Below are 16,081 nucleotides of genomic sequence, written 5' to 3' on the forward strand. Positions count from 1 at the left end.
ATTCACTTAATATCATAAAAATATAATGGTATGTATTATTAATGTAATTATATTACGTGTGGTAAAAATATCTTTGTACGCATATTTATTTGATTAAATAATATTGATAATAATAATAATGATAAAAATAATAAAATGATAGTTTCAATAAAAATATTAATTTTTAGTAATAAAGATAATTTTAGTAATAACATCAACTGATAACAATTATAATAATCGTTTTAATAATAATATTAAAATTAATAATAATTCAGTTGACTATATCTTTTAATCCGTTCATCGAACCCACACGATTTCTAAATGAAAAGTTATTAATTTTTCTTTAGCTTTTCAACGACATGCATATCATATACCTTATCTCAGTAGCATATGTATCAAATTCGTGATTTATCATAAACTATTTAACGACGAAACTAAGCATACAAACATGCATAATCATATATACTCGAGCACTAGTCAGGGATACACTATTAATATATAAAAGATAAGATATGAATGCATCAATATTGTGATTCAATATTGCAGGAAAGTACGTAGACGCAATGAAAATGATAAACGTTAGGTTGACCTCACGAGCAATACCCTCGAACAATACCCATAACCTCCATAGCTATAACCCATAATTTCCTTAGCTCTATCCCATTTGAAAACTTATTTTGAAATCGTCTGAATATAACTCTATCGTAGTATTTTATGTATACTAATAATATCTTGAAATAATACTAAGTAAATATATATATGTAATTTGATTGAGAGAGTTTAGAGAAATATATTTTCAAATTTCTATGAAATAATGAAACCTATTGAATTCTATTTATAATAGATCTTTGAATTATTAAAGTGAATTATTAAAGTATGAATTATTAAAGTGAATTATTAAAGTATGAATTATTAAAGTAAATTATTAAAGTATGAATTATTAAAGTGAATTATTAAAGTATGAATTATTAAAGTGAATTATTAAAGTATGAATTATTAAAGTGAATTATTAAAGTGAATTATTAAAGTAAAAGTAAAGTAAAAGTAAAGTAAAAGTAAAGTAAAGGTAAAGTTAAAGTATAGTAAAAGTATAAAACTATGTACGTATAATACGCGTATAAATATATTTAATATTAATTTAAATCGTTATATCATAAAACATTTTAGAAAAGTAGAATTATATATATTCATAATAGGTTTCAAGTTTTTAAATTACAGTCTGTTGGTGAAGCATGGGATAAAGTCCAAAGGTTTAATAAACGTATGAAATCATCTTAATGAAAAATGTCGAGTTACTTAACTTGTCGATATCCAACATCTAAGTTATTTACACTCTACGTTCTTACTTATAGATCACTTTACCATTTTCCGAATATTGTCAAAAAGAATAGATTTCTTAAATCACAGTGGACCTCATAACATTGGCCCGTAATTATATCATAATGTATCTGATAATTCAATCATTTGATATTATCTCTTAATTCTGTCGATAAATATATCGAAACAAATACGTTCATGTAAAGTATCATATATATCAAATACTTTGTTAATGTTTTCAGTTATTATGTATTATATATACATATCTATATACACATAATTGTTCGTGAATCGTCGAACACGATCAAAGGGTAATTGATTACATGAATGTAGTTCCAAACTTTTTGAGATTCAACATTACAAATTCTGCTTATCGTGTCGGAAACATATAAAGGTTAGGTTTAAATTTGGTCGGAAATTTCCGGGTCGTCACATCACACGAGCCCGCCTCCATACAACAGGCATGTAGAATGGCTCACAAACTAGTGAACCAGGTTGAAGAAAGAATTAAAGAACAGACTGCTGAAGAGGCCAATGTGAAGCAAGTCAAAAGAAAGTGGGAGGAAAACGGTGATAAGAATCACCAATACAACAACAGCAGCAATTACAACAATAATCGCAACAATTATCCCAACAATCGCAACATCAATCGCAACTACAACAAACGGCCCAACAACAACAACAACAACATCAACTACAACAATCATCCCAACAACAATAATAACCGCAACAACAACAACAATCAGAAGCAGCTATGCCAAAGGTGTGAAAAGTATCACTCGGGGTTCTGCACCAAATTTTGCAACAAGTGTAAAAGAAATGGTCATAGCGCGGCGAAGTGTGAGGTCTACGGACCAGGGGTTAATAGAAAGAAAGGAACAAATGGTGTCGGAACGAGTAATGGTGGAGCAAGTAGTGTCGGAGCAAGTTATGCCAATGTAGTTTGTTATAAATGTGGAAAACCGGGCCACATTATTAGAAATTGTCCGAACCAGGAGAACACGAATGGACAAGGCCGCGGAAGAGTTTTCAATATTAATACGGCAGAGGCACAGGAAGACCCGGAGCTTGTTACGGGTACGTTTCTTATTGACAATAAATCTACTTAGGTTTTATTTGATTCGGGTGCGGATAGAAGTTATATGAGTAGAGATTTTTGTGCTAAATTAAGTTGTCCATTGACGCCTTTGGATAGTAAATTTTTACTCGAATTAGCAAATGGTAAATTAATTTCAGCAGATAATATATGTCGGAATCGAGAAATTAAACTGGTTAGCGAAACATTTAAGATTGATTTGATACCAGTAGAGTTAGGGAGTTTTGATGTGATAATCGGTATGGACTGGTTGAAAGAAGTGAAAGCAGAGATCGTTTGTTACAAAAATGCAATTCGCATTATACGAGAAAAAGGAAAACCCTTAATGGTGTACGGAGAAAAGGGCAACACGAAGCTACATCTTATTAGTAATTTGAAGGCACAAAAACTAATAAGAAAAGGTTGCTATGCTGTTCTAGCACACGTCGAGAAAGTACAAACTGAAGAAAAGAGCATCAATGATGTTCCCATTGCAAAAGAATTTCCCGATGTATTTCCGAAAGAATTACCGGGATTACCCCCACATCGATCCTTTGAATTTCAAATAGATCTTGTACCAGGAGCTGCACCAATAGCTCGTGCTCCTTACAGACTCGCACCCAGCGAGATGAAAGAACTGCAAAGCCAATTACAAGAACTTTTAGAGCGTGGTTTCATTCGACCAAGCACATCACCGTGGGGAGCTCCTGTTTTGTTTGTCAAGAAGAAAGATGGTACATTCAGGTTGTGTATCGACTACCGAGAGTTGAACAAACTTACCATCAAGAACCGCTACCCACTACCGAGAATCGACGACTTATTTGATCAACTACAAGGTTCGTCTGTTTATTCAAAGATTGACTTACGTTCCGGGTATCATCAAATGCGGGTGAAAGAAGATGATATTCCAAAGACTGCTTTCAGAACACGTTACAGTCATTACGAGTTTATGGTCATGCCGTTTGGTTTAACTAATGCACCAGCTGTATTCATGGACCTTATGAACCTAGTGTGTGGACCATACCTTGACAAGTTTGTCATTGTTTTCATTGATGACATACTTATTTACTCAAAGAATGACCAAGAACACGGTGAACATTTGAGAAAGGTGTTAGAAGTATTGAGGAAGGAAGAATTGTACGCTAAGTTTTCAAAGTGTGCATTTTGGTTGGAAGAAGTTCAATTCCTCGGTCACATAGTAAACAAAGAAGGTATTAAGGTGGATCCGGCAAAGATAGAAACTGTTGAAAAGTGGGAAACCCCGAAAACTCCGAAACACATACGCCAGTTTTTAGGACTAGCTGGTTACTACAGATGGTTCATCCAAGACTTTTCCAGAATAGCAAAACCCTTGACTGCATTAACGCATAAAGGGAAGAAATTTGAATGGAATGATGAACAAGAGAAAGCGTTTCAGTTATTGAAGAAAAAGCTAACTACGGCACCTATATTATCATTGCCTGAAGGGAATGATGATTTTGTGATTTATTGTGACGCATCAAAACAAGGTCTCGGTTGTGTATTAATGCAACGAACGAAGGTGATTGCTTATGCGTCTAGACAATTGAAGATTCACGAACAAAATTATACGACGCATGATTTGGAATTAGGCGCGGTTGTTTTTGCATTAAAGACTTGGAGGCACTACTTATATGGGGTTAAAAGTATTATATATATCGACCACAAAAGTCTTCAACACATATTTAATCAGAAACAACTGAATATGAGGCAGCGTAGGTGGATTGAATTATTGAATGATTACAACTTTGAGATTCGTTACCACCCGGGGAAGGCAAATGTGGTTGCCGATGCCTTGAGTAGGAAGGACAGAGAACCCATTCGAGTAAAATCTATGAATATAATGATTCATAATAACCTTACTACTCAAATAAAGGAGGCACAACAAGGAGTTTTAAAAGAGGGAAATTTAAAGGATGAAATACCCAAAGGATCGGAGAAGCATCTTAATATTCGGGAAGACGGAACCCGGTATAGGGCTGAAAGGATTTGGGTACCAAAATTTGGAGATATGAGAGAAATGGTACTTAGAGAAGCTCATAAAACCAGATACTCAATACATCCTGGAATGGGAAAGATGTACAAGGATCTCAGGAAACATTTTTGGTGGCTGGGTATGAAAGCCGATGTTGCTAAATACGTAGGAGAATGTTTGACGTGTTCTAAGGTCAAAGCTGAGCATCAGAAACCATCAGGTCTACTTCAACAACCCGAAATCCCAGAATGGAAATGGGAAAACATTACCATGGATTTCATCACTAAATTGCCAAGGACTGCAAGTGGTTTTGATACTATTTGGGTAATAGTTGATCGTCTCAACAAATCAGCACACTTCCTGCCAATAAGAGAAGATGACAAGATGGAGAAGTTAGCACGACTGTATTTGAAGGAAGTCGTCTCCAGACATGGAATACCAATCTCTATTATCTCTGATAGGGATGGCAGATTTATTTCAAGATTCTGGCCGACATTACAGCAAGCATTAGGAACTCGTCTAGACATGAGTACTACCTATCATCCACAAACTGATGGGCAGAGCGAAAGGACGATACAAACGCTTGAAGACATGCTACGAGCATGTGTTATTGATTTCAGAAATAGTTGGGATCGACATCTACCGTTAGCAGAATTTTCCTACAACAACAGCTACCATTCAAGCATTGAGATGGCGCCGTTTGAAGCACTTTATGGTAGAAAGTGCAGGTCTTCGATTTGTTGGAGTGAAGTGGGGGATAGACAGATTACGGGTCTGGAGATTATACAAGAAACTACCGAGAAGATCATCCAAATTCAACAACGGTTGAAAACCGCCCAAAGTCGACAAAAGAGCTACGCTGACATTAAAAGAAAAGATATAGAATTTGAAATTGGAGAGATGGTCATGCTTAAAGTTGCACCTTGGAAAGGCGTTGTTTGATTTGGTAAACGAGGGAAATTAAATCCAAGGTATATTGGACCATTCAAGATTATTGATCGTGTCGGACCAGTAGCTTACCGACTTGAGTTACCTCAACAACTCGCAGCTGTACATAACACTTTCCACATCTCGAATTTGAAGAAATGTTTTGCAAAAGAAGATCTCACTATTCCGTTAGATGAAATCCAAATCAACGAAAAACTTCAATTCATCGAAGAACCCGTCGAAATAATGGATCGTGAGGTTAAAAGACTTAAGCAAAACAAGATACCAATTGTTAAGGTTCGATAGAATGCTCGTAGAGGACTCGAGTTCACCTGGGAGCGTGAAGATCAGATGAAGAAGAAATACCCGCATCTATTTCTAGAAGATTCGTCAACACCTTCAACAGCTTAAAATTTCGGGACGAAATTTATTTAACGGGTAGGTACTGTAGTGACCCGAACTTTTCCATGGTTATATATATTAAATGAAATTTTTATTTACATGATTAAGTGTTTCCAACATGTTAAGCAATCAAATTTTTTAAGACTTGATTAATTGAAATAGGTTTCATATAGACAATTGACCACCCAAGTTGACCGGTGATTCACGAACGTTAAAACTTGTAAAAACTATATGATGACATATATATGAATATATATATATAGTTAACATGATATTATGATAAGTAAACATATCATTAAGTATATTAACAATGAACTACATATGTAAAAACAAGACTACTAACTTAATGATTTTTAAACGAGACTTATATGTAACGATTATCGTTGTAAAGACATTTAATGTATATATATCATACTAAGAGATATTCATACATGATAATATCATGATAATATAATAATTTAAAATCTCATTTGATATTATAAACATTGGGTTAACAATATTTAACAAGATCGTTAACCTAAAGGTTTCCAAACAACACTTACATGTAACGACTAACGATGACTTAACGACTCAGTTAAAATGTATATACATGTAGTGTTTTAATATGTATTTATACACTTTTGAAAGACTTCCATACACTTATCAAAATACTTCTACTTAACAAAAATTCTTACAATTACATCCTCGTTCAGTTTCATCAACAATTCTACTCGTATGCACCCGTATTCGTACTCGTACAATACACAGCTTTTAGATGTATGTACTATTGGTATATACACTCCAACGATCAACTCTTAGTAGCACATGTGAGTCACCTAACACATGTGGGAACCATCATTTGGCAACTAGCATGAAATATCTCATAAAATTACAAAAATATGAGTAATCATTCATGACTTATTTACATGAAAACAAAATTACATATCCTTTATATCTAATCCATACACCAACGACCAAAAACACCTACAAACACTTTCATTCTTCAATTTTCTTCATCTAATTGATCTCTCTCAAGTTCTATCTTCAAGTTCTAAGTGTTCTTCATAAATTCTACAAGTTCTAGTTACATAAAATCAAGAATACTTTCAAGTTTGCTAGCTCACTTCCAATCTTGTAAGGTGATCATCCAACCTCAAGAAATCTTTGTTTCTTACAGTAGGTTATCATTCTAATACAAGGTAATAATCATATTCAAACTTTGGTTCAATTTCTATAACTATAACAATCTTATTTCAAGTGATGATCTTACTTGAACTTGTTTTCGTGTCATGATTCTGCTTCAAGAACTTCGAGCCATCCAAGGATCCGTTGAAGCTAGATCCATTTTTCTCTTTTCCAGTAGGTTTATCCAAGGAACTTAAGGTAGTAATGATGTTCATAACATCATTCTATTCATACATATAAAGCTATCTTATTCGAAGGTTTAAACTTGTAATCACTAGAATATAGTTTAGTTAATTCTAAACTTGTTCGCAAATAAAAGTTAATCCTTCTAACTTGACTTTTAAAATCAACTAAACACATGTTCTATATCTGTATGATATGCTAACTTAATGATTTAAAACCTGGAAACACGAAAAACACCGTAAAACCGGATTTACGCCGTCGTAGTAACACCGCGGGCTGTTTTGGGTTAGTTAATTAAAAACTATGATAAACTTTGATTTAAAAGTTGTTATTCTGAGAAAATGATTTTTATTATGAACATGAAACTATATCCAAAAATTATGGTTAAACTCAAAGTGGAAGTATGTTTTCTAAAATGGTCATCTAGACGTCGTTCTTTCGACTGAAATGACTACCTTTACAAAAATGACTTGTAACTTATTTTTCCGACTATAAACCTTTACTTTTTCTGTTTAGATTCATAAAATAGAGTTCAATATGAAACCATATCAATTTGATTCACTCAAAACGGATTTAAAATGAAGAAGTTATGGGTAAAACAAGATTGGATAATTTTTTTCTCATTTTAGCTACGTGAAAATTGGTAACAAATCTATTCCAACCATAACTTAATAAACTTGTATTGTATATTATGTAATCTTGAGATACCATAGACACGTATACAATGTTTCGACCTATCATGTCGACACATCTATATATATTTCGGAACAACCATAGACACTCTATATGTGAATGTTGGAGTTAGCTATACAGGGTTGATGTTGATTCCAAAATATATATAGTTTGAGTTGTGATCAATACTGAGATACGTATACACTGGGTCGTGGATTGATTCAAGATAATATTTATCGATTTATTTCTGTACATCTAACTGTGGACAACTAGTTGTAGGTTACTAACGAGGACAGCTGACTTAATAAACTTAAAACATCAAAATATATTAAAAGTGTTGTAAATATATTTTGAACATACTTTGATATATATGTATATATTGTTATAGGTTCGTGAATCAACCAGTGGCCAAGTCTTACTTCCCAACGAAGTAAAAAATCCGTGAAAGTGAGTTATAGTCCCACTTTTAAAATCTAATATTTTTGGGATGAGAATACATGCAGGTTTTATAAATGATTTACAAAATAGACACAAGTACGTGAAACTACATTCTATGGTTGAATTATCGAAATCGAATATGCCCCTTTTTATTAAGTCTGGTAATCTAAGAATTAGGGAACAGACACCCTAATTGACGCGAATCCTAAAGATAGATCTATTTGGCCTAACAAACCCCATCCAAAGTACCGGATGCTTTAGTACTTCGAAATTTATATCATATCCGAAGGGTGTCCCGGAATGATGGGGATATTCTTATATATGCATCTTATTAATGTCGGTTACCAGGTGTTCACCATATGAATGATTTTTATCTCTATGTATGGGATGTGTATTGAAATATGAAATCTTGTGGTCTATTATTATGATTTGATATATATAGGTTAAACCTATAACTCACCAACATTTTTGTTGACGTTTTAAGCATGTTTATTCTCAGGTGATTATTAAGAGCTTCCGCTGTCGCATACTTAAATAAGGACGAGATTTGGAGTCCATGCTTGTATGATATTGTGTAAAAACTGCATTCAAGAAACTTATTTTGTTGTAACATATTTGTATTGTAAACCATTATGTAATGGTCGTGTGTAAACAGGATATTTTAGATTATCATTATTTGATAATCTACGTAAAGCTTTTTAAACCTTTATTGATGAAATAAAGGTTATGGTTTGTTTTAAAATGAATGCAGTCTTTGAAAAACGTCTCATATAGAGGTCAAAACCTCGCAACGAAATCAATTAATATGGAACGTTTTTAATCAATAAGAACGGAACATTTCACATGCATTGTGCAGTTTCGTCGTATGAATATTTTTACTACAAAATATTATAGAGTGAGTTTCATTTGATTCTCTTTTACTCTTTACATTTTTGGGACTGAGAATATATGCGCTGTTTTTATAACTGTTTCCTAAATGCTTTTGAGATATATTTTTGAACTGAGAATACATGAAATGTTTTTATAAATGATTGACGGAATAGACACAAATATTCAAAACTACATTCTATGATAGAATTATTTAGATTCAGAGGTTCGATTTCTATAAAGATTGTATTATCGACCATCGGTGAGATGATTTCGTCATTGCACTATGCGTTAGCTACCGATATGGTTCGATTTAGTAGTTAGTAACGGTGAGATGATTTCTTCATTGCACTACGCGTTAGCTACCGTTTTAACTACCATCGGTGAGATGATTTCGTCATTGCACTACGCGTTAGCTACCGATGTATTGTATTGTATTGTATTGTATTATAGTCGACTTTGTAGTTGGTAACAGAGGGATGATTTTGCATTGCATACGCATTAGCCCCCGTTTCAGCTACCCTCGGAGGGATGATTTTGCATTGCGTACGCATTAGCCCCCGTTCTAAGAATTATATTGTATTAACTACCACGGTGAGATGATTTTGTCATTGCACTACGCATTAGCTACCGTTGATGAGTTGTTTGAAAGGTTCCGGTGTTCTTCATATGAATGATTTTTACAGCAGGAATAGACCTGCACAAATTGTTTTCTAATTATGAGTATCTTGTGGTCTATTATATTATTGAAAATGATTGATTATGAAAAACTAATAAACTCACCAGCCTTTTGGTTGACACTTGAAAGCATGTTTATTCTCAGGTATTAAAGATATCTTCCGCTATGCATTTGCTCATTTTAGAGATATTACTTGGAGTCATTCATGACATATTTCAAAAGACGTTGCATTCGAGTCGTTGAATTCATCAAGATTATTATTAAGCCAATTATAGTTTGGATATATTATGAAATGGTATGCATGCCATCAACATAAAGAAAGTTTGTCTTTTAAAAACGAATGCAATGTTTGTAAAATGTATCATATAGAGGTCAAGTACCTCGCGATGTAACCAAATGTAATGTATTCGTCCAGATGGATTAGGACGGGTCATGAAACTTAACGGTATAGGTCTTGGCTCACAATTTGCAAAGGATCAGGAGCAATCGTTGATTAAAGTTTGGGGTGAGTTTCGGGCGAGAGACGTTTACGATGGAAGTGTACGATCAAACTTCTTAAGGCAGGACCTCCTTAAACAACAATGACATCAATCATGATAGGGTTCACGTTGCCTAAGATAGATATTGAATACTAAAGGTTGTGACAGAGTTCTCAAGCGATAAAGTTTCTATCGGCACTGGTGTTGAACATTATGATTGATGAGTAAGAACAAACCCGTGACGAACTTCACTAAAGTTGATGTTGATAGCAGGGTGAGTTATCAGACATGTCCCACTTCAGTGGGGGAGAAGAACGGAATACCCTTCATGAGGGAAGGTGTGAATACCTCTTCCGGTAAACTAGTATTGGAAAGCAAATTCGTGAAACTACGGGTGGCGAAATGATAGGTAAGTCGAAAGTCAAGTAGACAATATCTATTACGGTTTGTGTGGGCTGTTACATGGACTTCATCCTTTAAGGATATATCAGATATGAGCTGTGATTCATAGTGGCTAGTAGCAAATTGTAGAAGTGCTCGTAGTGATGAGTACTACTCAACAGTCTTAGTAGCAACGAGTAGCATTAAGTAGTAACTAGTAATGAAAAACAATGAGAAAGTAGCGATCAGTCATGTCTAGCAGTGAGAGGCGGCGTCGAGTAGTAGTTAGTAACGATGTGTAGTAAGGAGTAGTGGTATGAGATGACGAGTATGTTCTAGGCAGTGTCTTCGTAGTGTCAAGTAGTGTTCGATGGTGATGGATAGTGTCGAGTAGTGACGAGTTGTGACGTGATTATACGCTTCTTAGTGATTATATTAGCAATTAATTCGCACAATGTAAATTTCTACTCCTAGTTGAGATTATACGGTTCATGTTCTAACCGGTGTTTATCCTAGTAACCTACTTGACTCGCTCCCAATTCCCTATTTTGTGATGCCAGAACTTCTATATGAGTTACCATAATGTAATCCCGGTCATTACATTACGCTATCTCACAAATCCATTCGACATCACTCCATAAGTTCAAGATGGCGTAGTCAACTTAATGCTCTTAAGTGTTGTGTCGTGTGTACGTATGTTATTCGTGACATCATATATCTAGTCCAAGTCAATATCATTATGGGTATAGATGCGTATATGCATGTGATATCTAATATGTAGCCCTACGTGTAGTATAGTAGAGCAAACAGTGCAAGCATGGTGTATAACAGTCATTCTAAGTACATGGCTATAGACTAGACCCACTAATGCGCCCTACAGTTAGCACACTAATGTATCCTAGTTTCCTATAGCCAAAGCTCTGATACCAAATGTAATACCTTACATTTGGGGCAAAACCCACCCAGTGCCTTTTCTGCGAACAGGGTGACCACTGAGCGTACCTCAGACACTGATTTTACGGCCCGCGTTTCTGCCAAACTACCAACCCTCCTCTTTCTTTGCAAGGGATTGCAAGGGGTAAGAGCCAATGCTTCATCACAGGTTACACTGTGAAAACCCCCTCTATGACTAACTCGCCCAAAGTTGTTGCCGTTAACCGAACCCGAATCCTGGGAACGTTAACTGGTCGTTGCTTTGAACGCAGTTAAACCAGCTCTGATACCAAATGTAATACCCCATCAGAATCCACTAACAGCATATTAACTCTGGTCCCAATGCTTGGCTTGACTTCTACATAACAACAATGTTCTACAGCGGAAGCAACTAATACCTGAGATAAAACATGCAAAACGGATCAACATAAAGTTGAGTGAATCTACAGGTTTGAGTAAATAGTTCTCGTATGTTTCATAAAAAAGTTTTCATAAATCGTTTGTCGAAAATCATTTCTAAAAATCATTTATCTGAATAAACCGCTAAGGTTTAATCTCAAAAGTTTGCGTATAGCAAATGCTAAGTAATAAACTGTTTGTAAGATGCCAAGTTTCAACTGTGAGTGACATTAAAAAGTTATTTTCGTTTCATCTGTTTGTAGACATTACCATGTCCAGTTTCAAGTTCGTAAACATCATATTTAAGTAACATTCATCGTAAGTTAGGCCACGAGATTTCTGAAGAGCTTCGTAATAATATACACTTATCATGAGCACTTGATTATAAAGCTTTAACCTTTGCGTGAGCCGAGCACACATCTTTAGTTTACCCTATACTGGCGATACACCAATCTAGTGTACGAGTAACAACTATATAAGCACCTGTTTAACGTTGCGGTGAGGTTTGTCAAACCTAACGGTACCGTCCCTATAAGTCGAGCTTACAAAGTAACTAATATAATCAAGCTAAGAGATTTTTGATCTGAACTCATATGTATATTCTTGGTAAGTTACTTGTGCCTAATATGTAAAATAGTTATAAAAACAGTTTAAGAAATAGTTTCAAAAGCAGTATGTATCTCATCCCAAAAATGTTGATAAAAAAGGGACTGTAGACTCACCTTAGTAAAAGCTCCTGAAATATCTTAGCAAAACGTACTGTAGTCGAACACTCTCGACCGAACAATGCAACCTAATCATATAAGTCATCTTAAGTATACACATATAGGTCATACTATGTCAACCCATAGTGTACGCAAAGTCCTAGTGCTCAGACTGACTCAACGAACAAGTAAAAGTCAACTAATCCAAGCAAGTCAACCAAAGTCAACCCTAAAGTCAACTCAGTCAAAGTGGTAAACTAAAGTCAAACATATCAGTAGGTCATACAAACATGATCAATAAGTCAAACCTAGGTCAAGTATCACTTTACAAGTCATAATTAAGCATATTGCACTTTTGCACCTTAAAGCATGCCTTAGAAATTCGTACGTTGTAGAAAGATCCAACTATAGCTCATAGCACATAAATTATTAAATCATGAACAACTCCAGATCATAAATACACTTAAAATCAATTCCAAAAAGTCCGTCCAAAGCCTCATACGATAATTAAAAGTCAGAAGTCATAAGGGGTCTAATTACGGTTTACTAAATCAGTTTCAGCACGCGCATCAGTTTTGAAATATTTCTCGGAAAATATAGAAAATAGATATTGACGAACGTTCAATTGGATAAATCTCAAAACATTCCAAAATATTAGTGGTAAAATAATCAAAGACATCTCTTCAGCCAATTCGTACAGTTTAATCAATGTTTACAGACCTTCCAGTTTTGTTCATCAAACAGGAATATCACATAGATGAGCATATATCTCATGGCAATTCACGTTTTCGCAAGTTCGCATACAAATGAAATATGTCAAGTAACATATAAAATCACATATTCCAGAAGATAAAAGTCTCAATCAACTCCTAGTTCACTCTAGCAATTTTTATGTAACTTTGAAAACTGATTCAGCTCACTTTAAGAACCAAATCTTCGTTTTGACATAACGGAAGCATTACTTTACCTTTTGATGCAAATCTTAAGTCTAAATTGCATAAATTTTCATAAGGAATACAGTAGTACACTTTATATAAACTAAAACACAAAGAATGCAACTCAGAAAATTCGGATTACATGTGAAACCCTAACAAAACTTCGAATAATCATAACTTAAGCATCCGGTAACGAAATCAAGCAAAATCGGAGTCTAAAATTAATAAATTTTTGATATATTTCTATTTAGACACATTACAAGACCAGATATCATATCAATTTAATCATATCAACAAGAAACAAATTCATTTTTCGAACATACAACGTTAATTGCGCAATCAATCAACAATTAACAACATCTAACACCATTAATTGAGCACTAGACTTGATTACATTATGTAATTGAACAAAAATCTGAATTATAGAATTTAGGGTTTGCAAATATACCTTAAAATTACAAATTGCTAGTACGTACGCGTAGAGAACGACGATTGGAACAACGTTTATGCTCAAGCTTTCTTCTAATTTTGAGTTTTGATGATGATGGTGGTGTGGGCTGATGTCGACGACAAGGAGGGAGGGAGAGGAGCAAAAACCATCGGCCAAGAAAGAATGAGGGTTTAAGGGAGGGTTGCTAGCTATTTAAACATCGGGTTTGGGCCTAATTTAATCATTAAAGATCCAATAAGCCACAAACTTAATCCATAAGGGTGTCCACTAAGGGGGTTTGGCCGAATGGCCTCTTAATGGGGTCTCGGGCTCATTTTTACATAACTACTCATGTGCGCGTGTGATGTGTGCGAGGTGTAGTACGAAATATTATTATAGTTACTACGAAATACTATTAAATATGATACAATTTTACACAAGTTATTTATTTATTTATTGAATGGGATATACCTAAACCTTGCTACAACACTTATAGGTAGTGTACCTAATCGTAGAGTAGTGTAGTTTTTAGTAAGTCCGGTTCGTTCCACACGGAGACGGCTTATTTCGTACACTATATTTTTAAATAATTATATTTGTATAAATAAATAAATATAAATATATATATATATATATATATATATATATATATATATATATATATATATATATATATATATATATATATATATATATATATATATATATATATATATATATATATATTAGTAATATGGTAGTATTATTATTATAATAAAAGGGGGGTTTTACCGTTTAATGACCGGTTTGTTGATTTTAATTAAAGCGTAAAGATAAATGACGATAATATAAATGATAGAATTTAAATTGCGATAAAGTAAATTGCAGTAATTAAAATGACAGTAAATAAAGGTACGATGAAATATGAAATAAAAGTATTATGCTTATTTAAACTTCCGTAATCATGATGTTTGACGTTTTGATTTTAATTTATTTATCTGGGTTAATTGTCCATTGTCTTGGATTTATTTGATACCTATCTGGTTTTTGTCTATAATAGTCCATCGGTCATAATTATAAAATGCTCGTCAAATTAACCTTATTCTCGAAGTCAAATATTCCAACTAATTAGGGATTCGAACTGTAACAAGGTTTTAATACTTTGTTAACAATTACACCAATTATCCTTGTATGTAATCCACCCCTGTTTTAATGAGATATGAATATTAATTTACCCACTTAATCAAAATGAATAATCAATTACCCAACCCGAATAATTAATTAAATGATCGTAAAAGATGTCGTATAAACGTCACTAAATAGAACATACATAATCATTTTAATAATTATTAGATTAACTAATTTGAAGATAGGTTCGACAGATTCTAATGAGTTGTCATTCAATTAGACAATACCCCTATCTATTAATAGTCAATAGTCTAATGTCCACAAGTGTCGGTCTTTTGTCCAAACCCTAATTATGGTACAAAATTCAATAACCCAATCTTAATTTTTAGTCCAACATCACGATTACTTCGGCTCAAATAAGCATAATGATAACTTAGTTACGATACATTAATTTAAAAAGGAAGAACATAGCTTACAGTGATTATTTATCGCGTAGCGTTACACGGACAGAGTTCCGACTTTAAAAAACCTTAAAACATTTCTTACAATAACCCAATTATTATTAAACTTAATTTAAACTTAATATTATAAATATATATTACATTGATCAGAAGAAGGAAAAGAAAAAGATGTATAAAACTCGTCCGAAAAATGCTGAATTTATAGACTTGGCCATGATTCTGAAGCCATACGATCGCATGAGATTTGCTCCTCCAGGCCAGCTGGATCAGGATATTTTCTTTTGCAAAACGTGGGCTGCTCGATTAAATTAATATATAATATAATATATATAATTACATATATATTATATTATATTCTTGTGCATAGTTGACTTTTAATTTTAGCTCCATTGACTCGTGCGTTGATGCTCAGTTCATGTCTCGGTTCTGGATTTTCGAACGTCCTTTCGTACGCGTAGATATCTTGTACTTTGTGTTCTGCGGCTTGTACTCTTGTAATTTTTAGACGTTTCTCATCAATAAATTGAACCACTTGGATTGTACTTTGTACTTTTTA

Source organism: Rutidosis leptorrhynchoides, chromosome 1 (assembly GCF_046630445.1).
Source record: "Rutidosis leptorrhynchoides isolate AG116_Rl617_1_P2 chromosome 1, CSIRO_AGI_Rlap_v1, whole genome shotgun sequence".
NCBI classification, from domain to species: domain Eukaryota; kingdom Viridiplantae; phylum Streptophyta; class Magnoliopsida; order Asterales; family Asteraceae; genus Rutidosis; species Rutidosis leptorrhynchoides.